Source organism: Nomascus leucogenys, chromosome 2 (genome assembly GCF_006542625.1).
Source record: "Nomascus leucogenys isolate Asia chromosome 2, Asia_NLE_v1, whole genome shotgun sequence".
Classification (NCBI taxonomy): Eukaryota; Metazoa; Chordata; class Mammalia; order Primates; family Hylobatidae; genus Nomascus; species Nomascus leucogenys.
The window spans coordinates 7,300,339-7,323,253 of record NC_044382.1 but is presented as its reverse complement, the minus strand read 5'-3'; the positions used below and the strand labels follow the sequence as shown (position 1 = coordinate 7,323,253).

The 22,915-nt window shown below is 44.5% G+C and overlaps 1 pseudogene; it reads right to left on the bottom strand.

The window, feature by feature from the left end:
* Positions 1-7,688: 7,688 nt before the first annotated feature.
* LOC100587776 lies at positions 7,689-8,375 on the bottom strand (annotated as a pseudogene).
* Between the last annotated feature and the right edge of the window lie 14,540 nt (positions 8,376-22,915).

Here is a 22,915-nt window from a genome sequence, read left to right as displayed (position 1 = left end):
CCATGTTCTCCTGCAAGGAAGGAAAATGAACTACGCTTTATTTCTCAAAAGTTTCCGCCGGAATCTGGCCTTCCTGCTGTTTCGAGTTATTTGGGTTGGGAGCCAGGCTCCCTCAAAGCCTGGAGTGTCCCGTTAAGTCCGCCTCAATGTTCACCCCAAAGATGGAACTGGGGCGTCTTGGAACAAAAAAAGGAAACTGACCAAAATATTATGACTCTCGAGATTGAAATAGAGCTCCACGATATTTTGGAGACATCTCCTAAGAGTATAACCCGGGTCTGATTTTATACAACCTCAAGCTGTTGTGTTCTGAGCATTATTTATTCATTTTAACGTTTACTCGAATTTTGTTTTTTTGCCCCTCAAGCAATGAAAAGCTTAGATTTGGCCTAAAATGTGGAGGTCTTCACTGGGTTTGTCTGTGCCTTTCTTTCACACCTCAGTATGGCTTAAAGATCAAATGTTCATTTACTCTGTAAGTGAAAAGGATATTTGCCCATTAATTTCAACTCCAACGCTCAAGCCCCATATAAGACACAGTTAATATAATCTCACTTTGGATGGCACTCGGAGGAGCAGGAAGAGAATTTGTGGGGGGAAAGGAATAAGAGGCAGCGCACATTTAACAGGAATGTTAATATTTACTGGTCGCTGTGCTGGATATCTGGAAGGCTGCACAGTCACTAAGTAGGGATTACATCTTCAATTAAGTAGTGGTGGCGGGGGACTTAGCGATGTTTCACAGAGGGAAACTGCCGAAATCATACTTTAAGGAGAATAATTTTTTTAAAAGCTACAAAAAAAAATTGAAAGAAAAGCCCGAGGGAAAAAAATAGAGGGAACATTTCTGTTTAGGGAATCCTAATATTTTGGCTGAACACATTATGTAAAATTAAATACTATTTTAAACCAAGGAGATATAATATCTAATTAAGTTTTTGTGGTTGATGGGCTTAGAGAGGATTGTGAGTGTTACATCCATTGAACTGAAAGAAGTAGAAAAATTAAATAACACTGTTCTATAGTGACTTTCACCCAGACATACAAGCAGACTTCCATATTCCACTATTACTCTGCCCTACCTACAGCTCACTGAAGACATGAAAGAGAAAATGAGAATGTGCACAGTGATCTCATTAAGGCTTGTAACAACCCCAAGGAGCAGAGATCAAGAGTTGTCAGCCTCATTTCCAAGCAGCAACCATGGGCTCCAAGTGCACAAGGGACTCGCATCCGGGGTCATCCTGTGAGTCAGGGTGGAGAGAGAACAGAACCACCACCTTCTAGCTGCATCTGGAACTTCTGTTCCAGAGCACACAGCATGCCCTGTGCTCCCTAGCAAGAAGAATGTCACACTGGGGAAGTAGAGGCTTCGGTTCCTGACCAGAGTTATCAGGGAACACCAAGATTTTAAGACTTTTTGGAGTTTTAGGAGAATTTCAATGTAACGTATGTGGTGACAGGAGATGGAAGATAGTTTTAAAAGAATATTGACTTCTAAGATTAATTATTACATGATGGCATTTTCAAGTAACTCTATACAATAATTTTTTTTTTTTTTTGAGATGGAGTCTCGCTGTGTCGCCAGGCTGGAGTGCCGTGGTGCAATCTCAGCTCACTGCAACCTCCGCCTCCTGGGTTCAAGTGATTCTCCTGCCTCAGCCTCCCGAGTAGCTGGGACGACAGGCACACACCACCGCACCCAGCTAATTTTTTGTATTTTTAGTAGAGATGGGGTTTCGCCATGTTGGCCAGGCTGGTCTCAAACTCTTGGCCGCAAGTGATCCGCCCACCTTGGCCTCCCAAAGTATTTGGATTACAGACGTGAGCCACCATGCCCGGCTACAATAATTTTTAAAGGTAGAAAACCAAGCCTGGGTGTGGTGGCTCACATCTGTAATCCCAGCACTTTGGGAGGCCAAGGCAGACGGATCACTTGAGGCCAGGAGTTCGAGACCAGCCTGGCCAACATGAAGAAACCCCATCTCTACTAAAAATACAGAAATTAGCCAGGCACAGTGGCACACACTTGTAGTCCCAGCTACTCAGGAGGCTAAGGCAGGAGAATAGCTTGAACCCAGAAGGTGAAGGTTGCAGTGAGCCAAGATCTGCTACTGCACTCCAGCCTGGGCCACAGAGCTAGACTCTGTCCCAAAAGAAAGAAAAGAAAGTCAATCCCAGCACTTTGGGAGGCCAAGGTGGGTGAATCACGAGGTCAGGAAATCGAGACCATCCTGGCTAACACGGTGAAACCCCGTCTCTACTAAAAATAAAAAAAAAAATTAGCCAGGTGTGGTGGCACGTGCCTGTAATCCCAGCTACTCGGGAGGCCAAGGCAGGAGAATCACTTGAACCCGGGAGGCAGAGGTTGCAGTGAGCCAAGATCACGCCACTGCACTCCAGCCTGGGTGACAGAGCAAGACTCTGTCTCAAAAAAAAAGAAAAAAAAAAGACAAGAGATAGCTATGCGATTTTTGGTGGGCAATTTTTAAAAACTTAGCTTGAATAGGGAGCCTTCTCAAACTGCATAAAACTGAAATACAGTACCTACAGATACCAAAAGGCAACATATACAAAGGCAATATTCCAAGCACAAAGACTGAATGTTTCAATCATATTTCATTGTTTTCTCCCTTTAAAATTTTATTGTTAGAGATACACAATAAAAGAACTAACAGACCACTTTAAAAAGTTTAATAATATCTATTCTGTCTATAGTTCCCCACATAAATTAAGCAGGGTCATATTTCATATTTGAGGGGAATAAAAGAACTTCCAGGACATCTTCATAGAGAGTTGAGATAAATTTGGTGAGAAGGCTCTTTGAAATTAGAATATTCAAATTATAATTTGATAATAAGAAAGTATTTTAAATAATTAAAAATGAGAAATGAGCTTCAAGAAGTTGCTCTATGGTGGTCATTTTTGTTTCAATTGCTGCAAGCAAGAAGTAGGTTTTAAAAATAAATCACCAGGGCACAGCAAGTATTTCTGACAGGCACTTGCATGCAGGATTTTATAAATTCCAATCATTTAACAAATTGCACCATTAAAAGTCATAATAGGTCTAAAAGCCATTCTTAAAAGAACTTACTAAGTAATTTGACCTACGTAATCATCTTGTTAAATTCATTTGACATCATGAGACAGTTAGTGAAATATGCATAGTACATTATATTAAAGAAAAAAGTACCCTTCAATTGGTATCTGATTGCACTTTGCAATTGCAGCTATTAGTTGTCTATAAAACTCCTAGACATGATTTGATTTGATTTTATTACTGTTATATCATTTTACTTTGTAACATATAGGGGTGGAGATTACAGGTCTTCTATTGCTTACTAGGAAATATTTAACGAAGGATGTTTTATTTATTAGCATAAAGAGACACTGTGGATTATTGGGTGATTAAAGTGACGATATGGCTGCTGTACTTGTCAAAAATATAGCCCTAATTCAATAGCAAGGCGACAGAGAGTCTATGAGCTGATTTATGCCTAAGCAAACTGACTCTGAAAGCAGGACATTGCCCTCTTAAAAGGATCTTTGTAAATTTTTATAATTGCACATTATCAAAAACAAACAGCAGCGACAACAAACCCACAGAGTGAGTTCTCAATTAGAAGTTTACTTTCTATCTGCCAAGAGCCCCTACCTTTTATCTTTTGCATTCCTAACATCTCAAATCAATAATAGAGAATGATACTTAATGTTACTAATCTTTGTGGCAAACACACTTTTTTTTTTTTTTTTTTGAGACGGAGTTTTGCTCTTGTCGCTCAGGCTGGAGTGCAATGGCGCGGTCTCGGCTCACTGCAACCTCCGCCTCCTGGGTTCAAGCAATTCTCCTGCCTCACCCACCACACCCGGCTAATTTTTGTATTTTTAGTAGAGACGGGGTTTCACCATGTTTGTTGGCCAGGCTGGTCTCGAGCTCCTGACCTCAGGTGATCTACCTGCCTTGGCCTCCCAAAGTGCTGGGATTACAGACGTGAGCCACTGTGCCTGGCCGGAAACATAATATTTTTATAAGAAGTAAATTGAAAAGAAAATGCAATAAATGGAGCAAAGGAAGAAAGGAACTAGCATTTATTGAGTACCTTCTGTGTACCAGGCACTGTTCTAAATGTTTCATCAGTACTATCAGGCTATCTTTTCTTTTTTTTTTTTTTTTTAGACAGAGTATCACTCTGTCATTCAGGCTGGAGTACAGGGGCATGATCTCAGCTCACCACAGCCTTGACCCTCTGGGCTCAAGTGATCCTCCCACCCCAGTCTCCCAAGTAGCTGGGACCACATGCATGAGCCACCACACCTGGCTAATTTTTTTAATGTTTGTAGAGATGGGGTTCTCCTTGTGTTGCCCAGGCTGGTCTGAAACTCCAGGGCTCAAGCAATCCTCCTACCTCCCAGCTTCCCAAAGTGCTGGGATTACAAGCATGAGCCACCATACCTGGTCATAAAAAAAAAATTATTTTTAAATGTTGAATTGCGCACTTATTCACTATTTGTCCTTTGTTTTCCTTCGGTTCATGCCATTTAAGTCCTACAAGTAGCTTGTATCATCAGGACTGCTTTCCTTCGCCTGATTGTGAGGAAAAAGTTGCTATCACTTGTCAATTAACATGTTTACTGCAATCACAATGTCTATATTTCATCTATTCTTAACTCTTAAAAAAGATCAGAATTGGGCAGGGCGCGGTGGCTCATGCCTGTAATCCCAGCACTTTGGGAGGCCGAGGCAGGCGGATCACAAGGTCATGAGATCGAGACCATCCTGGCTAACACGGTGAAACCCCACCTCTACTAAAAATACAAAAAAAAAAAAATCCGGGCATGGTGGCGAGTGCCTGTAGTCCCAGCTACTCGGGAGGCTGAGGCAGGAGAATGGCATGAGACTCCGTCTCAAAAAAAAAAAAAAATCAGAAATGTATTCTGTGTATATGTGTATAATGTGGCATACAATATGTTTTCCCGAAAATATCAGCTCTGTGCTGACTCCTGGGAATTTAAAGAACTCTTATAAGATTATAAACTACAATCAGGTGGTCATGTAAATCATTAATTTTTCTTTAATATGTGTTATTTGTCTTATTTGCATTTCAGGACACAGTGATATTTCAAGGTAAAATATTACAGATTCTGTTTCATTTCAGGTTATAAGCCAAGATATGGTGTAGACCCTTTCTCAATTATTTTACTATGTTTTAAGCTGAAATCCACCCAGCATATCACAAACCTTTCCTGTGCTTTAGGACTTTAGATTCACAGCGCCCTCTGCTGTAACTCTGAGTTTGTCACACTATTCTAAAACTCACTAAGAGTCAGCACGGAGACAGACACATCCCTGCTGAAAAGGATCTCCAGGTCAGAATCAGCTCCTCAGCTTTTAGGGTTTGAACCCAAATACTGACAGTAACTCAAATCTGAGCAGGCTCTGGGGACCAGTGTTCACCGATTGCCAGGATTTTTCTTTCCATCCCACCCTCTCCCCTGAGTTCCTGGGCGCCTGCATTCAGACCCTTAGACAATATATAATGGGCAATTTAAATTTAGCACTTCCCAACCCGACCTCTTGACTCCAGCACTCTTAGCCCAAGTATGACTTACCTCCTGGCCTTCCTGTACCCATTAATGTCTCGCCACTCACTCAGTGGCTCAGGCCTCAGCGCTGGGAGTTGTCTGACTTACCTCACCTGGCACACAGGGGGCCGTTTATAAATATCTACTGCATGGGCCAGGCACGGTGGCTCACACTTGTAATCCAGCACTTTGGGAGGCCGAGGCGGGTGGATCACCTGAGGTCAGGAGTTCGAGACCAGCCTGACCAACATGGAGAAACCCCGTCTCTGCTAAAAATACAAAATTAGCCAGGCGTAGTGGCGCATGCCTGAATCTCAGCTACTCGGGAGGTTGAGGCATGAGAATCACTTGAACCCAGAATGTGGAGGTTGCAGTGAGCCGAGATTGCACCACTGCACTCCAGCCTGGGCAACAGAGTGAGACTCTGTCTCGGAAAAAAAAAAAAAAAGTTGGTCCTGCATTCGCTTAGGAGAAAATAGTTGGTTTAAGCAAAATCCTAAATTAATTCTAAATTTCTAGCCAGGCACAGTGGTCAACGTTTGTAATCCCAGCACTTTGGGAGGCCGAGTGGGAGGATAGCTTGAGCCTGGGAGTTTGAGGCTGCGATAAGCCATGATTGTACCACTGCATTCCAGCCTGGTTGACAGAGAGAGAGCCTGTCAAAATAATAAATAAATAAATAAATAAGGCTGGGAGCTCATGCCTGTAATCCCAGCACTTTGGGAGGCCGAGGCAGGGGGATCACTTGAGGCCAGGAGTTTGAGACCAGCCTGGTCAACATGGCGAAACCCCGTTTCTATCAAAAATACAAAAATTAGCCGGGCGTGGTGGCAGGTGCCTGTAATCCCAGCTACTTGGGAGGCTGAGGCAGGAGAATCGCTTGAACCCAGGAGGTGGAGGTTGCAGTGAGCTGGGATCGCACCTCTGCACTCCAGCCTGGGTGACAGAGTGAGACTCTCTCTCTCTCAAAAAAAACAAATTAATAAAAATTTAAAATGAAATAAATAAATTTCTAATTAATTCTAAATTTCTAAATTATATTGGCTAGTTCAATAGTTCAATTTAGGGCTGGGCACAGCGGCTCACACCTGTAGTCTCGGTACTTTGGGAGGCCGAGGCAGGTGGATCGCTTGAGCCCAGGAGTTTGAGACCAGCCTGGGCAACAAAGGGAAACCCTGTCTCTACAATAAATACAAAAATTAGCTGGGCATGATGCACGCCTGTAGTCCCAGCTACTTGAGGGGCTGAGGTGGGAGAATTGCCTGAGCTCGGGAGGTCGAGGCTGCAGTGAGCCATAAGCCATGTCACTGCACTCCAGCATAGGTGTCAGAGTGAGACCCTGTCTCAAAAAAAAAAAAAAAGAATTTAATTTAAACAGACACTCTTTGGACCAGGCACGGTGGGTCACGTCTGTAATCCCAGCACTTTGGGGGGCCGAGGAGGGTGGATCACTTGAGGTCAAGGGTTCAGCCTGACCAACATGGTGAAACCTCGACTCTACTAAAAATACAAAATTAGCCGGACGTGGTGGCGCATGCTTGTAATCCCAGCTACTTGGGAGGCTCAGGCAGGAGAATTGCTTGAACCCAGGAGGCAGAGGTTGTAGCAAGCTGAGATCACACCACTGCACTCCAGCCTGGGCAACAAGAATGAGACTCCATCTCAAAAAAAAAAATAAATAAACAGATACTCTTTGATTTAAAATATACACCAATAATACACATTTTACATTTTGACATGTATAATTCAAAAAATTAACAGGCTAATCTCACTACTCAGAGATAACTTTTATTTATTGATTTATTTATTTTGAGACAGAGTTTTGTTCTTGTTGCCCAGGCTGGAGTGCAATGGCGTGGTCTCGGCCACTGCAACCTCTGCCTCCTGGGTTCAAGCGATTCTCATGCCTCAGCTTCCCGAGTAGCTGGAATTACAGGTGCCCGCTACCACGCCCAGCTAATTTTTTTTGTATTTTTAGTAGAGACGGGATTTCACCATGTTGGCCAGGCTGGTCTCAAACTCCTGACCTCAGGTGATCCGCCCACCTCGGCCTCCCAAAGTGCTGGTATTACAGGCATGAGCCACTGCACCCATCCTTTTTTTTTTTTTAAGACTTGTTTTATTTTAATGGCTGATCTATGTAATCACAAAGGCCAGTATGTACAGACAAAGGGGGAGCTTTTGTTTCTTCATCTCTTCGTCCTTGGACAAGGTCTTGATGATCCCCTCCTTCTTGGCCTGGAGGCACTCTTCATGTTGCTTTCGTGCTTCCTTGGTCTTAGGCCTGCGGGCCTCAGCCTGGTCAGCCAGGAGCTTCTTGCAGGCCTTGTCTGCCTTCAGCTTGTGGGTGTGTTCCATGAGAATCTGCTTGTCTTTGAACACACTCCCCTTCACCCTCAGGTACAGGCTGTGATACATGTGGTGATTGATCTTCTTAGATTCACGGTATCTTCTGAGCAGCGGGCGCAGAATCCTCATTCTCCTCACCATGTGACCTTCTCTGGCATTGGGGCATTGGCTGTACCCTTTCGCTTACCCGTGCCCATGTGCCTGCCCTTCTGGTGGGCCAAGGTGTTTTTTCGGCATTGAGCCTGGGAATGGACAGTCACAGGCTTACAGATAATCAGCCCATCTTTGATCAGCTTCCAGATCTGCTGACGGGAGTTGGCATTGGCGATTTCATTGGCCTCATTGGGGCCCAATCAGACCTTCTTCTTGCCACAGCGGAGGACACTAGCGGCGGGCCTCTTCTGAAGCCTGAGCGTACTCATGGCTGCAGCCGCAGCAATGAAGAGAGAGATAACTTTTAGTAACATTTTGGTGTTTTCTTAAACATAGACTTTGTTCTTTACTTGTTTGTAGTAAAGGGGTCCTATGAGACCCCTGGGCTGGCTCACACTGTGGCCTTCTCTCTGGCCACTTTCCTCTTGTCACCATCTTCTTCTAGCTTTATTGAGGTATAACTGACAAATAAAAAGTTGTTGGTATTTGAGGTATGCAACCTGATGTTTCATATGCTTGATATTCACAATGGTATCATTGTGAATGGTACCACAGTCAAACTAATTCCCATACCGTGTGTGTGTGTGTATTGAGAGCATAAGTATACAATACAGCATTGTTAACTATCATCACCATGCTGTACATTACGACTTATTCCAGACTTATTCATCCTGCAGAACTGAAGCGTTGTACCTTTGACCAACGTCGCTCGGTTACTCCCATCTCCCCAAACCCTGGCAACCACCTCTACCACCTCTACTCCGTGCCTCTGTGAATTCCACTGCTTTAGAGCCCACGTGTAAGTGAGGCCATGCACTTTGTCTTTTTGTGCCTGGCTTATTTCACTTAGCATAATGTCCTCCAGGTTCATCCGTGTTGCTGCAAATGGCAGAATTTCCGTCTTTTTAAAGGGTAAATAATATTCCATTATATGAATATATACACACATATACACTGTATATATGTACACATATGTACATACATATATACACATACGTATCTACACACACACACATCTATCATATTTTATCTGTCCATCCTTCCACGGACATCTAGGCTGTTTTTGCATCTTGGCTATTGTGAATAATGCTGCAATAAACATGGCAGTGCAGACATTTCTTCAAGATACTGATTTCAGCTAGGCATGGTAGCTCACACCTGTAATCCCAGCACTTTGGGAGGCTGAGGCAAGCAGAACAGTTGAGCCTATGAGTTTGAGACCAGTCTGGACAACATGATGAAACCCCATCTCTACGAAAAATACAAAAATTAGCCAGGCATGGTGGTACACGCCTGTGGTCCCAGCTACTCAGGAGGCTGAGAATGAAGGATCGCTTGAGCCTGGAGGCAGAGGTTGCAGTGAGCTGAGATCGCACCACTGCACTCTGGCCTGACAGAGTGAGACCCTGTCTCTTAAAAAAAAAAAGGAAAGAAAGAAAAATGTCTATCCAAGTCCTTTACCCATTTGTAAATAAATTGTTTTTTCTCTTTCTTTTTTTTTCTTTTTGCTACTGAGTTGTTTGAGCTCGTTATATGTTTTGGATATTAACACCTTCTGGCCGGGCGCGGTGGCTCACGCCTGTAATCCCAGCACTTTGGGAGGCCGAGGTGGGTGGATCACCTGAGGTCAGGAAGTCGAGACAAGCCTGGCCAACATGACAAAACCCCATCTCTACTAAAAATACAAAAAATTAGCCAGGTGTGGTGGTGCATGCCTGTAATCCCAGCTGCTTGGGAGGCTGAGGCAGGAGAATTGCTTGAACCCGGGAGGCGGAGGTTGCAGTGAGTCGAGATTGTGCCATTGCGCTCCAGCCTGGGCAACAGAGTGAGACTCTATCTCAAAACACAAAAACAAACAAACAAAAAACCAAAACAACCACAACAACAAAAACCACCTTCTTGGAGATATGGTTTGCAAATATTTTCTCCCATTCCATAGGTTGTGGCTTCACTCTGTTCATTGTTTCCTGCTGTGCAGAAGCTTTTTAGCTTGATGCAATCCTAGTTGTCTTTCTTTGCTTTTGTTGCCTGTGGTGTTGTATCCAAAAAATCCTTGCCCAGACTAATGTCAAGAAACTTTTCCTCTGTGTTTTCTTCTAGTAGTTTTACTGTTTCAGGTCTTACATTTACATCTTTAATCCATTTTGAGTCCATTTTTGTGACAAGTGTAAGATCCAGTTTCAGTCTTCTGCACGTGCCAGTTTTATTGAAGAGACTTTCCTTTCCCCCACTGTGTGTTTTTGGCATCTTTGTTGAAAATCAGTTGGCTATAGGCCAGGTGCGGTGACTCACGCCTGTAATCCCAGCTCTCAGGGAGGCAGAGGCGGGAGGATAGCTGGAGCCTGGGAGTTCGAGACCTGCCTGGTCAATATAGCGAGACCCCATTCTCCACAAAAAGGAAAAAAAAGAGAAAACAAAAACAAAATAAGTGAAAATCAGTTGGCTATAAATCCATGAATTTATTTTGGGGACCATCGGAATTTTTATAGGAATTGCACTGAATCTGTAGGTCACTTTGGGTAGTACAGACATTTTAACAACATTAATTCCTCCAATCCATGAACGTGGATGTCTTTCCATTTATCTGTGTCTTCTTAAATTTCTTTTTCTTTCTCTTTTTTTTTTTTTTTTTTTTTTTTTTTTTTTTTGAGGTAGAGTCTTGCTCTGTCACCCAGGCTGGAGTGCAGTGGTGTGATTTCAGCTCACTGCAACCTCTGCCTGCCAGGTTCAAGCAATTTTCCTGCCTCAGCTTCCCAAGTAGCTGGGACTATAGGCATGCACCACCACACCTGGCTAATTTTTGTGTTTCTAGTAGAGACGACGTTTTGCCTTGTTGGCCAGGCTGATCTCGAACTCCTGACCTCAGGTGATCCACCCACTTCAGCCTCCCAAAGTGCTGGGATTACAGGCGTGAGCCACCATGCCTGGCCTTAAATTTCTTTCATCAATGTTTTATAATTTTCAGTGTACAAGTCATTCACCTCTTTAAGTTTATTCCTAATTATTTTATTCCTTTTGTTGCTATTTTAAATGGGATTGTTTTCTTTTTTCTTTTCTTTTTTTTTTTTTGAGACAATGTTTCCCCCTGTCACCCAGACTGGAGTGCAGTGGCCCAATCTCGATCTCGGCTCACTGCAACCTCCGCCTCCTGGGTTCAAGTGATTCTCCTGCCTCAGCTTCCCGAGTAGCTGGAACTACAGGTGCGTGCCACCACGCCTGGCTAATTTTTTGTGTTTTTAGTAGAGACGGGGTTTCACCGTGTTAGCCAGGATGGTCTCAATCTCTTGACATCGTGATCTGCCCACGTCGGCTTCCCAAAGTGTTGGGATTACAGGTGTGAGCCACCGCGCCTGGCCCATATATGAGTCTTTATTGTGTTAAGGTAACTTCCTTTTATACCTTCTTTTTTAATTTTAATTTTTATTTTTTGAGACAGAGTCTTGCTCTGTCACCCAGGCTGGAGTGCAGTGGCGTCACCTCGGCTCACTGCAACCTCTGCTTCCCAGGTTCAAGCGATTATTCTGCCTCAGCCTCCTGAGCAGCTGGGACTACAGGTGTCCCACCACACCTGGCTAATTTGTGTATTTTTAGTAGAGATGGGGTTTCACTATGTTGGCCAGGCTGGTCTCGAACTCCTAACCTCAGGTGATCCACCTGCCTTGGCCTCCCAAAGTGATGGGATTACAGGCGTGAGCCACCACTCCTGGATTTTTTTTATTTTAATTTTTATTTATTTATTTTTTTTGAGACAGGGTCTTGCTCTGTCACTCAGGCTGGAGTGCCGTGGTATGATTATAGTTCACTGCAGCCTCAACCTCCCAGGCTCAAGCAATCCTCCTACCTCAGCCTTCTGAGTAGCTGGGACTATAGGCACATGCCACTACACCCAGCTAAGTTTTGTATTTTGTGTAGAGATTGGGGTTTTGCCATGTTGTCTAGGCTGGTCTCGAACTTCTGGACTCAAGCAATCCTCCTGCCTCAGCCTCCCAAAGTGCTGAGATTACAAGGGTAAGCCACTACACCCTGGCCTATACCTGTTTTTTAAAAAATAATTTCAACTTTTATTTTAGATTTAGGAGTACATGTGCTGGTTCCTTCCTTCCTTCTCTCTCTCTTCCTTCCTTCCTTCCTTTCTTTTTTTTTTTTTTTTTTTTTTTTTTTTTTTTGTCTCACTTTGTCACCCAGGCTGGAGTGCAGTGGCGCCATCTTGGCTCACCACAGCCTCAACTTCTCGGGTTCAAGCAGTCCTCCTGCCTTAGCCCCCAAAGTAGCTGGGACTACAGTCGCATGCCACCATACCCAACCAATTTTTTTGTATTTTTTGTAGAGATGGGGCTTCTCTGTGTTTTCCAGGCTGGTCTCAAACTCCTGAGCTCAAATGATCCACCTGCCTCAGCCTCCCAAAGTGCTGAGATTCTAGGCATGAGCCACCATGCCCGGCCCATGTGCTGGTTTCTTACATGGGTATATTGTGGGATGCTGAGGACAGAGATGTGAATGATCTTGTTACCCCGATAGTGAGCATAGTACTCAACGGTGAGTTTTTCAACCTTTAACTCCCTCCCTCCCTCATCTAGTGGTCCCCAGTATTTATTGTTGCCATCTTTATATCCATGAATATCCAATGTTTAACTCTCACTTATAAGTGAGAACATGCAGTATGTTTTCTGTACCTGCATTAATTCACTTAGGATTATGCCCTGGAGCTGCATCCATGTTACTGCAGAGGACATGATTTCATTCTTTTTATGGCTGCATAGTATTCCAGGGTGTATATGTACCGTGTTTTCTTTATCTGCTCCACTGTCGATGGGCACCTATGTTGATTCCATGTCTTTGCTACTGTGAACAGTGCTGTGATGAACATATGAGTGCATCTATCTTTTTGGTAAAACAATTTATTTTCTTTTGGATATATACCTAATAATGGGATTGCTGGATTGAGTGGTAATTCTGTTTTAAGTTATTTGATTACAGGTGTGCACCACCATGCCTGGCTAATTTTTGCATTTTTAGTAGAGACGGGGTTTCACCATTTTGGCCAGGATGGTCTCAAACTCCTGACCTTGTGATCCCACTGCCTCAGCAGTGGGATTACAGGCGTGAGCCACCGCCTGGAAACATTATTTTTAACCACTGCCAAACATTGTCATTGTCTGAATGTATGGCAAACCTTTCAATGCATCTTTGACTATTTCTTTAGGATACACCTCTAGAAGTGAATTACAGAATCAAAGGGTAAGAATTTTAAAGGTACACGCTACATCATCTTAAAGTTGTACCAATTCATATTCTAATCAGGAAGATGTGAAAGGGCCTGTTTTCTTGAACCCTCCCCAACTCTGCATATTAGCAATTGCGTTGGTCAGAGTTGCACTGCAGATAACAGAATCCACTCTAGCTGAAAGTAGAGTTGTTGCCAGTTACTAGGAAATCATTAGGAGATTGGGAGAGGCTGGTCCAAGCTCCCAGGAATAAACCCAGAACCATATTGCAAAACTGGTTCACTAAGGGAGCTATCTCTGCCACTGTCTGGAAGCCTGGGAATAAGAAAGTTGTGGCTGGAGGCAGTGGCTCAATCCTGTAATCCCAGCACTTTGGGAGGCCGAGACGGGTGGATCACTTGAGGTCAGGGGTTCGAGACCAGCCTGGCCAACATGGCAAAACCCCGTCTCCACTAAAAATACTAAAATTAGCTGGGCATGGTGCCTGTGCCTGTAATACCAGCTACTTGGGATGCTGAGGTGGGAGAATTGCTCCAACCTGGGAGGCAGAGGTTGCAGTGAGCCGAGATCAGGCCACCGCACTCCAGCCTGGGTGACACAGTGAGACTCTGTCTCAGAAAAAAAAAGAAAGTTGCCATAATGACTGCAGTCTCTAGGCTCACAGTGCCTCTGTCATGATTCACACTATCAAAATGGATGCCTCTTAACTCTCGTTAAACTAGGAATTGGATCCTGGGTCTTCTACTACAAATGCCACAGCAACTCCAAATGCCTCTGTAACCTGGGTTACTGGCCAAAACAGCATAACTGACAGAATGATGGCTTCTGCTTCATAATTCCAATTTTTATTTTTCAAATTTCATATAAGTACATTGTTAGCTGTAAGGGAGTCTGAGCAATGTAGCGTTTTGCTTTCCAGCTTTTAGCAGGCAGTAAGACATGATACACGGTGGCTGGAATGGAGCTGAATGAGCCAGTCTGTAGTATCTGCCACAGCCAATTCCTTTGGCAGCGTTCACACATCGCTGTCTTTTTTTTTGGCTTTTTTTTTTTTTTGAGGCAGAGTCTCACTCTGTCACTCAGGCTGTAGCGCAGTAGCGTGATCTCGGCTCACTGCAGCCTACACCTCCTGGGTTTGAGAGATTCTCCTACCTCAGCCTCCCAAGTAGCTGGGATTACAGGTGCCTGCCACCATGCCCAGCTAATTTTTTTGTATTTTTAGTAGAGATGAGGTTTCACCATGTTGGGCAAGCTGATCAATAACCCCTGACCTCAAGTGATCCGCCTGCCTTGGCCTCCCAAAGTGCTGGGGTTACAGGCATAAGCCACTGTGCCAGGCTCATATATAGCCTTCTGCCAGTAAATCTCCCAAACAAAAATAATAGCAAAACCCAGCATACTCTCCTAAGGGACCCATACCTAATACAATCAAAAATGAGTTTATCCCAAAAAGGAGACCCAAGTCTCATTGCATCCATCTACATGATGTTCATTCCTCTTCTAGTATAATCACATACCCTGTAATCTATAGACTCAATGATAAAGTTTACTACCCCTCTATATTAAATATCCTGACTTACTCCATATAATGTAGTAGGTGGGCTGGGCGCGATGGCTCATGCCTCTAATCCCAGCACTTTGGGAGGCCGAGGCAGGCTGATCACCTGAGGTCAGGAGTTTGAGACCAGCCTGACCAATATGGTGAAACCCTGCGTCTACTAAAAATACAAAAATTAGCTTGGCATGGTGGCGTATGCCTGTAGTCCCACCTACTCAGGAGGCTGAGACAGGAGAATCGCTTGAACCCAGGAGGCGGAGATTGCAGTGAGCCAAAATCGTGCCACTGCACTCCAGCCTGGGTGACAGAGCGAGAATCTGTCTCAAAAATAAATAAATAAATAAATAAATAAACAAATAAACAAACGTATTTGAAATTTGCAGGGTTAGGGCCAGGGTCAGAGTCAGGGTCAGAGTTAGCTGGGCCAGTGAAAGTCAAGAAGAAGACAGTTAAAGGATCAGAGAGAAGCTGTTAACCAGGGACCATGAAGAGAAGCCAACGACATCTGTAGAAGGTGTCTGTTGACTGGGCTGAAGTTGCTGTAGGTCAACAGGGCTGGAAGCTGGAAATCAAAGCTGAATGTGAAGCAGGGGAGAGTGAGGACAAATTAGAACTGTAACCCATGAAGGTATATTGGAACCCACATCTTTTTTTCAGCACCTCCAACCTTGATGCCGTGGGTTACTGCAGAAAAAGCCAGGGCCCTCTGCCACAGAGCTGCACATACACCTGGCCCAGGCCCCAGAGGGCCTGAAAGAGAACATTCAGAGAGGCGAAGCCAGCAAGAGGTGGCACAAGTTAGTCACAGTGGCACCTGGAGGCCTTAGAGACCAAGGTAGGAGGATTGTTTGATGCCCTAGTGTTGGGCTATGTTGCCCAGGCTGGTCTCAAACACCTGGTTCTCACTCCTAAGCGATCCTCCTACCTCAGCCCCACAAGAAGCTGGGATTGCAGATGTATGCAGAGGGGATTTATTGTGAGAATTGGCTCACATGATTATGGAGGCTGAGAAGTCCCATGACAGGCCATCAGCAAGCTAGAGAATGAGGGAAGGCAGTAGTGAGGCTCAGTTCAAGTGCAAAGGCCTCAGAATCAGGGAACTGGATGGTGTAACTCTCTGTTCAAGGCCAAAAGCCTGAGAACCTGGGGACTGCTGGTACAAGTCCCAGATTCCAAAGGTCATAAAACCTGGGCCAGGCGGGGTGGCTCATGCCTGTAATCCCAGCACTTTGGGAGGCCAAGGCAGGCAGATCACTGGAGATCAGGAGTTCAAAGCCTGGCCAACATGGCGAAACCCCATTTCTACTAAAAAATATAAAAATTAGCCGGGCATAGTGATGCGTACTTGCAGTCCCAGCTACTTGGGAGGCTGAGGCAGGAGAATCACTTGAACCTGGGAGGCGGAGGTTGCAGTGAGCCGAGATCACAGCACTGCACTCCAGCCTGGGAGACAGAGCAAGACTCCATTTAAAAAAAAAAAAAAAGGTCAGAGAACCTGGAGTTCTGATGTCCAAGGGCAGGAGAAGTTGGATGTCTCAGCTCTAGAAGAGAAAGAACAAATTCACTTTTTTTTTGGCTTTTGTATTCAATCTGGGGTTCATTTTTGCTTTTTTATTCAATCTGGGTTTATTCAATCTAGGGGTTCACTGATCTGGGACCCTCCAGCAAGACGGTATTGGTTTTGGTTTCAGATTTGGTGGAGGCAGTGATGGTGGTTTCCACTTGGCCTTTTCTATGCTAACAGTGCTCATTCCACACGTCAGGGAGCCAATGTGGGGATTGTGCCAATGTGGGGATTCAGCTGATTGGATGGTGTTCACCTACTTTGGTGAGAATAGATCTTGCATACTCAGTCGACGATTCCAATGCCAGTGTCTTCTGGAAACACTCTCACAGATACACACAGATATAATGCTTTACCAGCTCTCTGAGCATCCTTAATGCAGTCAATTAACCATCACAAACACCATTGGATCTTCTGGGTCATATGGCCCAACGTGGGAGCAGCATGGTAGCCTGGACATGCTGCAGAGCTTTCACTTGTTCCAGACTCTACCGAAACCTGGCAGCCTTTGGGTTACTCAGTACACACAATGCAACAGCGTGGCCTGGTAAGATACATGTTGCCTTCAGAATCCAAAGAGGCTCACAAAGTATTGTGCTACTTTCTTGGTGGCAGAAGGGACCAGATAGAGAAACTTGCCCTTCATCTTGGAAGGAATATCTCAAAATGTCCCAGATCAGTGAACCCATAGAAACTTTACTGAGGTGGCAGATGCTTGCAATTTTGTGGGATTTACTTCCTATGCTTTGGGATGTAAGTGTCTCAGCAAAATAGCTGGAGTAGTTGCTACTTCCTGCTCACCAGGTCCAACCAACATGATATGATAAAAGGAGTGAAGCGACCTAATGTCTTATGGAATGGAAATGCAATCCAGCTCCTTTCAGACTGAAGCAGGACAGAGGGCCTGAGGAGTGATTACCCCTGAGTCAGGACATTGAAGGTGTATTGGTGGCCGTGGTGGCTGAAAGTAAACTGTCTGATGGCGTTAATTAACGCGTATGGGCTGAGCATGGTGGCTCATGCCTGTAATCCCAGGACTTTGAGAGGCTGAGGCGGGCAGATCACCTGAGGTCATGAATTAAAGACCAGCCTGGCCAACATGGTGAAAACCCACCTCTACTAAAAGTACAAAAATTAGCCAGGCATGGTGATGCTTGCCTGTAATCCCAGCTACTCAGGAGGCTGAGGCAGGAGAATTGCTTGAACCCGGGAGGCAGAGATTGCAGTGATCCAAGATCATGCCACTGCACTCCAGCCTGGGCAACAGAGCAAGACTCTGTCTCAAAAAAAAAAAAAAAATTAACAGATATGGAGGGGAAAAGTGTTCTCCAATAGCTGAACAGCAGGGCCTGGGGGATGTGGTGATTTATTTCAGAAATGAAACCATATCTAGGACAGCAATGCAGTGGCAGTCACTACTGATTAAGTTTACAAAATCCACTGTCGTTCTCCAGGGTTCATCTGTCTTCTGCACAGACCGAAAAGGTGAGTTAAATGAGGATAGGGTAGGAATCACCACCTCTTCAGATTCTACCAAGTCCTTGATGGCAACATTAGTCTCTGCAATCCCTCCAGCAAGTTGGTATTGGTTTTGGTTTCAGATTTGGTGGAGGTGGTGATGGTGGTTTCCACTTGGCCTTTTCTACCCTAATAGCGCTCATTTCACACGTCAGGGAGCCAACATGGGGATTCTGCCACTTGCTGAATATATCTATGTCAATGATCCATGCTGAAGAAGAAAATTACAAGCTCAGGTTGGCCAATTACCAATTCAGGACCTGGTATGAGTCAGAAGGCCTCTATGGTAACACTTAAGGCACCTTCATCGAGAGAGCAAACCATGCTGAAAAATCACACGTAAGCCTTGATAGCAACAGAACTACAAAGAAGCCTGAATCTGTAGCCTTTGCTAGTCCCCTATGCCACCAGAAGGAAGAAATGGCCCCTGAGACCCAGAATGCTGATATCTAGATAGACCTTATGTGATCTCATTGAAACTCCAGATTCCCCTGAACCCGTGGGCCTGCAAGAGTGGCCCATTATCCCTTGCTGGTATACAGCAGCTTCCCCTTTCTTGAAAATTATATGTGTTTCAACCAAAGTGGATGCCTTTCAAAATGATATTTGCCCTCCTCGAGATGGGTTACCACCTCCCCTATGGCTATAAGACCAATAATCAAAGTCAAGTCACAGCGTGGCCCAGCTGAGGAAGTATAGGACCCGCTAGGGAAGAAAATGGCAGAGCTGCAGGGCCCAGAACTGGGAAAAAAGTACCCACTGGGAATGGATGCTAAGGATGAAGGGAGAATGTAAGAGGCAGTAAGGAAGAGATTGTTGATATGAAGGATCCTTCCATGGCTCAGGATTCAGCTTCCTACTGAGGGTTCCTGGTGCCAGCCCCAGTTGTGGTGGCTTCTGGAAGCTTGGAAAAACTGATGGTGCACATAAATAAAGGTGGGGCGTGCCAGAAAGGTGCCAGGGCAGAGTGCTGAGGAAGTGGCCAAAACACTCATTGTGTAAGACCTGAGAACCTACCAGATGAGCAGGCAAAAGAGGGCTGAGAGATTCTCCCTTTTTTTAAATGATATGAAATGAGTTAGTGAGGGAGCCATTGCCATCACCGAGAAGCTCAGTATTGGCTGTTCTGTGGGGCCAGATGGCAGTTCTTAACTACCAAAGACAAGGTGGGTGGAATGACTCTAATGGGCAGCAAGGCTGGAATGGCCACTGGGAGACTTGACTCCCAGGGATCACTTATAATGATGAATAGGCCCTGGTGTTCCTAGGGACAAGAAAGAAGGCAGCCAACAAGGAAATGGCAAGTATTTAGATGCTCTGGCAAGAAATATGTGCTCCAGAAGGCAAGAAGTTAAACCCTGCAAAGGTTCAGAAACCAGTGAAGCTAGTGAAGTGTTCAGGTACCAGTGCCGGATGTGGGAAGATAGGTCAAGTGCATTATTGCATCTGGCAACTCCCACACTAAGAAAGACGCACAAGGCTTGATAAAAGGCTCTTGAGTTTTGGATGTTCTGCTCTCAGAAATATTGTTCTCTAGCCTGGGTAACAGAGCAAGACTCCATCTCAAAAAAATAAATAAACAAAATAGGCCAGGCGCGGTGGCTCACGCCTATAATCCTGGCACTTTGGGAGGCCAAGGCGGGCAGATCACAAGGTCCAGAGTTTGAGACCAGCCTAGCCAACGTGGTGAAACCCTGTCTTTACTAACAATACAAAAATTAGCTGGGCGTGGTGGTGGGCACCTGTATTCTCAGCTACTCAGGAGGCTGAGGCAGGAGAATCACTTGAAGCCAGGAAGCAAAGGGTTGCAGTGAGCTGAGATTGTGTCATTGCACTCCAGCCTGGGTGACAGGGCGAGACACCATCTCAAAATAAATAAATAAAATAAAATAAAATGTAGAACAATTTTCAGAAAAACAAGAATTGCTTTCCTTGTACGGAGTTATTTTCTTGACTACCTGAATTGCAAGAGATTTTTATATATTCACATGTCAAAAGTCAGCAACTTTCCTGTTGGTTCATTGTTGAATGTGCTGTAACTGAAGTGTTTTGCAATTAAAATGAGATTCACCTAGAAAAAAAAAAGCTACTTAAAAACGTGTACAGGGAGGTGCATGACTTTTCCTTTTGCTTCTGGTTCCAATAGGGCTCAGCACAGCAGTGAAATTTATTCAGATTTTTGATATTTTATTATCATGGGTTTTTTTGCATTCATTTTGATTTTTAAAACATTGCACTAAAATATTATTTATCCTGGCTACTGATTTTTTGACACCCCCCCAGTTTTGTGCCCAAGGTGAGTTCCTTACACATCTTAACCCTAATCTCATCTCTGCAGCTCAACTGTGCAAAAAAAAACACAAGAAGAATAATCCAGAAACATGAGATTGTGTCAGAGGCGTGTGACCCAGAACAACTCCGTCTTGAATAGGGAGGGGCTGGGTAAAACGAGGCTGAAACCTACTGGGCTGCATTCCCAGGCGGTTAAGGCATTTTAAGTCACAGGATGAGATAGGAGGTCAGCACAAAATACGGGTCATAAAGACCTTGCTGATAAAACAGATTGCAGTGAAGGAGCTGGCTAAAACCCACCAAAACCAAGAGGGCCACGAGAGTGGCCTCTAGTCGTCCCCACTGCTACACTCCCACCAGCCTCATGACAGTTTACAAATGCCATGGCACGGTCAGGAAATTACCCTAGATGGTCTAAACAGGGGAGGCATGAATAATCCACTCCTTGTTTAGCATATCATCAAGAAATAACCATAAAAATGGGGAACTGCAGCCCTCGGGGCTCCCCTGTCTATGGAGTAGTCATTCTCTTATTCCTTTACTTTCTTAATAATTTGCCTTCACTTTGCACTGCGGACTCGCCCTGAATTTTTCCTGGCGCAAGATCCAAGAACCCTCTACTGGGGTCTAGATCGGGACTCCTTTCCTGTAATAATTGGGCCAGCTGCCGTCGCTCATGCCTGTAATCCCAGCACTTTGGGAGGCCAAAGCGGGTGGATCACCTGAGGTCAGGAGTTCGGGACCAGCCTGGCCAACATGGCTGTATCTTAAAAATACAAAAATTAGCTGGTCGTGGTGGTGTGTGCCTGTAATCTCAGCTACTCAGGAGGCTGAGGCACAAGAATCGCTTGAACCTGGGAGGCGGAGGCTGCAGTGAGCCAAGAGTGCTCCACTGCACTCCAGCCTGGGTGACAGAGCAAGAGTCCATCTCAAAAAAAAAAAGAAACAAATGAGATTGGTAATTTATAGGCAGTAGACAGGAATAGGGTAGAAAGGATAGGGGAAGTGATATCACTCTGAGCCATCCTTTGTGTATATTTCTGACTTTTAAAACCGTGTAAATATTTCACATACTTAAAAATGAATGAAAATGTAATCAACAAAGATGGGATAGGGCCCCAAGTGGAATACAAAGAAAAACAATAAACTGGCCAGGCGCAGTGGCTCATGCCTGTAATCCTAGCACTTTGGGAGGCCGAGGCCGGTGGATTGCCTGAGCTCAGGAGTTCAAGACCAGCCTGGGCAACAAGGTGAAACCCTGTCTCTACTAAAATACAAAAAATTAGCTGGGCATGGATACAAAAAATTAGCTGGGCGTGGTGGTGTGCGCCTGTAATCCCAGCTACTCAGGAGGCTGAGACAGGAGAATCACTTGAACCTGGGAGGCAGAGGTTGCAGTGAGCCAAGATCTTGCCACTGTACTCCAGTCTGGGCAACAGAGAGAGACTACATCTCAAAAAAAAGAAACCAAAACAAAAAACTAGCTGTAACAAAAATGAATACCAAACCACACTGGAGATGGAGGAAGAAAATAACTACCCTAAGTAACTCTGGAAAAGAGCATTTTTGGCTATGTCCTATAAAGCCAAAGAAAAAATTGAGCATAAGTATTCTACTTAGTAGTTTTTCTCACGGCTATATATATTAGCATCTCTGAAACTAATTTATGTGTATTGGAGAAAATAAATGCATTATGGACAATGAAAGCTAAATTTCTCTTTGTCAGAGAAAGCAGTTAAAATAAGAAATGGAAAAGGCTGCATGAAACCTATTATTTTGGTTCGCAATTGTAGGTATGAACTAGTGTGTGTGTGTGTGTGTGTGTCTGTGTGTCTGTGTGTGTGTGCATCCTACAACCAATGAACACAACTAGCACCCGGGTCTGGATTTCTAAATACCATTAGCCAATTAAAGGAATTACATCTCCTTGAAGAAATGGCTGATTTCAGTGGTAGGGCAGGGAAAGTACAAAATTAATGTGCAACAGAAAATAGGAACTGCACACACACAAAATGATGGGATGTGTCAAAAGGACACAGGAGCCCATTTGAAGGGGTTCCAATGGCCAAACCTTAAACAGTTTAAGCAAGAGACCAGGCTGGGCCTGGTGGCTCACATCTGTAATCCTGGCACCTTGGGAGGCCAAGGTGGAAGGATCTCTTGAACCCATGGTTCAAGACCAGCCTGGGCAACATAGTGACACCCTAGCTCTACAAAAAATTTAAAAATTAGCCCAGTGTGGTGGTACGCACCTGTAGTCCCAGCCACTCTGGAGGCTGAGGCAGGAGGATTGCTTGAGCCTGGGAGGTCAAGGCTGCAGTGAGCCATGATTGTGCCACCGCACTTGAGCCTGGGCAACAGAGCAAGACCCTGTCTCAAAAGAAAAAAAAAAAGGACAGAGAGAGAAAGAAAAAAGAAAGTAAATACTAAGAGTAATACATTACAACACATAGAATAAAGTAAGAATCACGAATCCATCCTGACATAAATAAATACAGAGATAAGATGGAAAAGCTCTTCCTTACGGTAGAATTTCAACTAGCAAATAGACATTGAAAAGCATTGTTTGGCAAACACTATGCTAATAATTTTTTAGGTAAAAACACTTCAACAGAAGCTAGGATGAGTAGGTAAAATAATATAGAAAATGGGATAGTTATTTAGTCTTAAAGA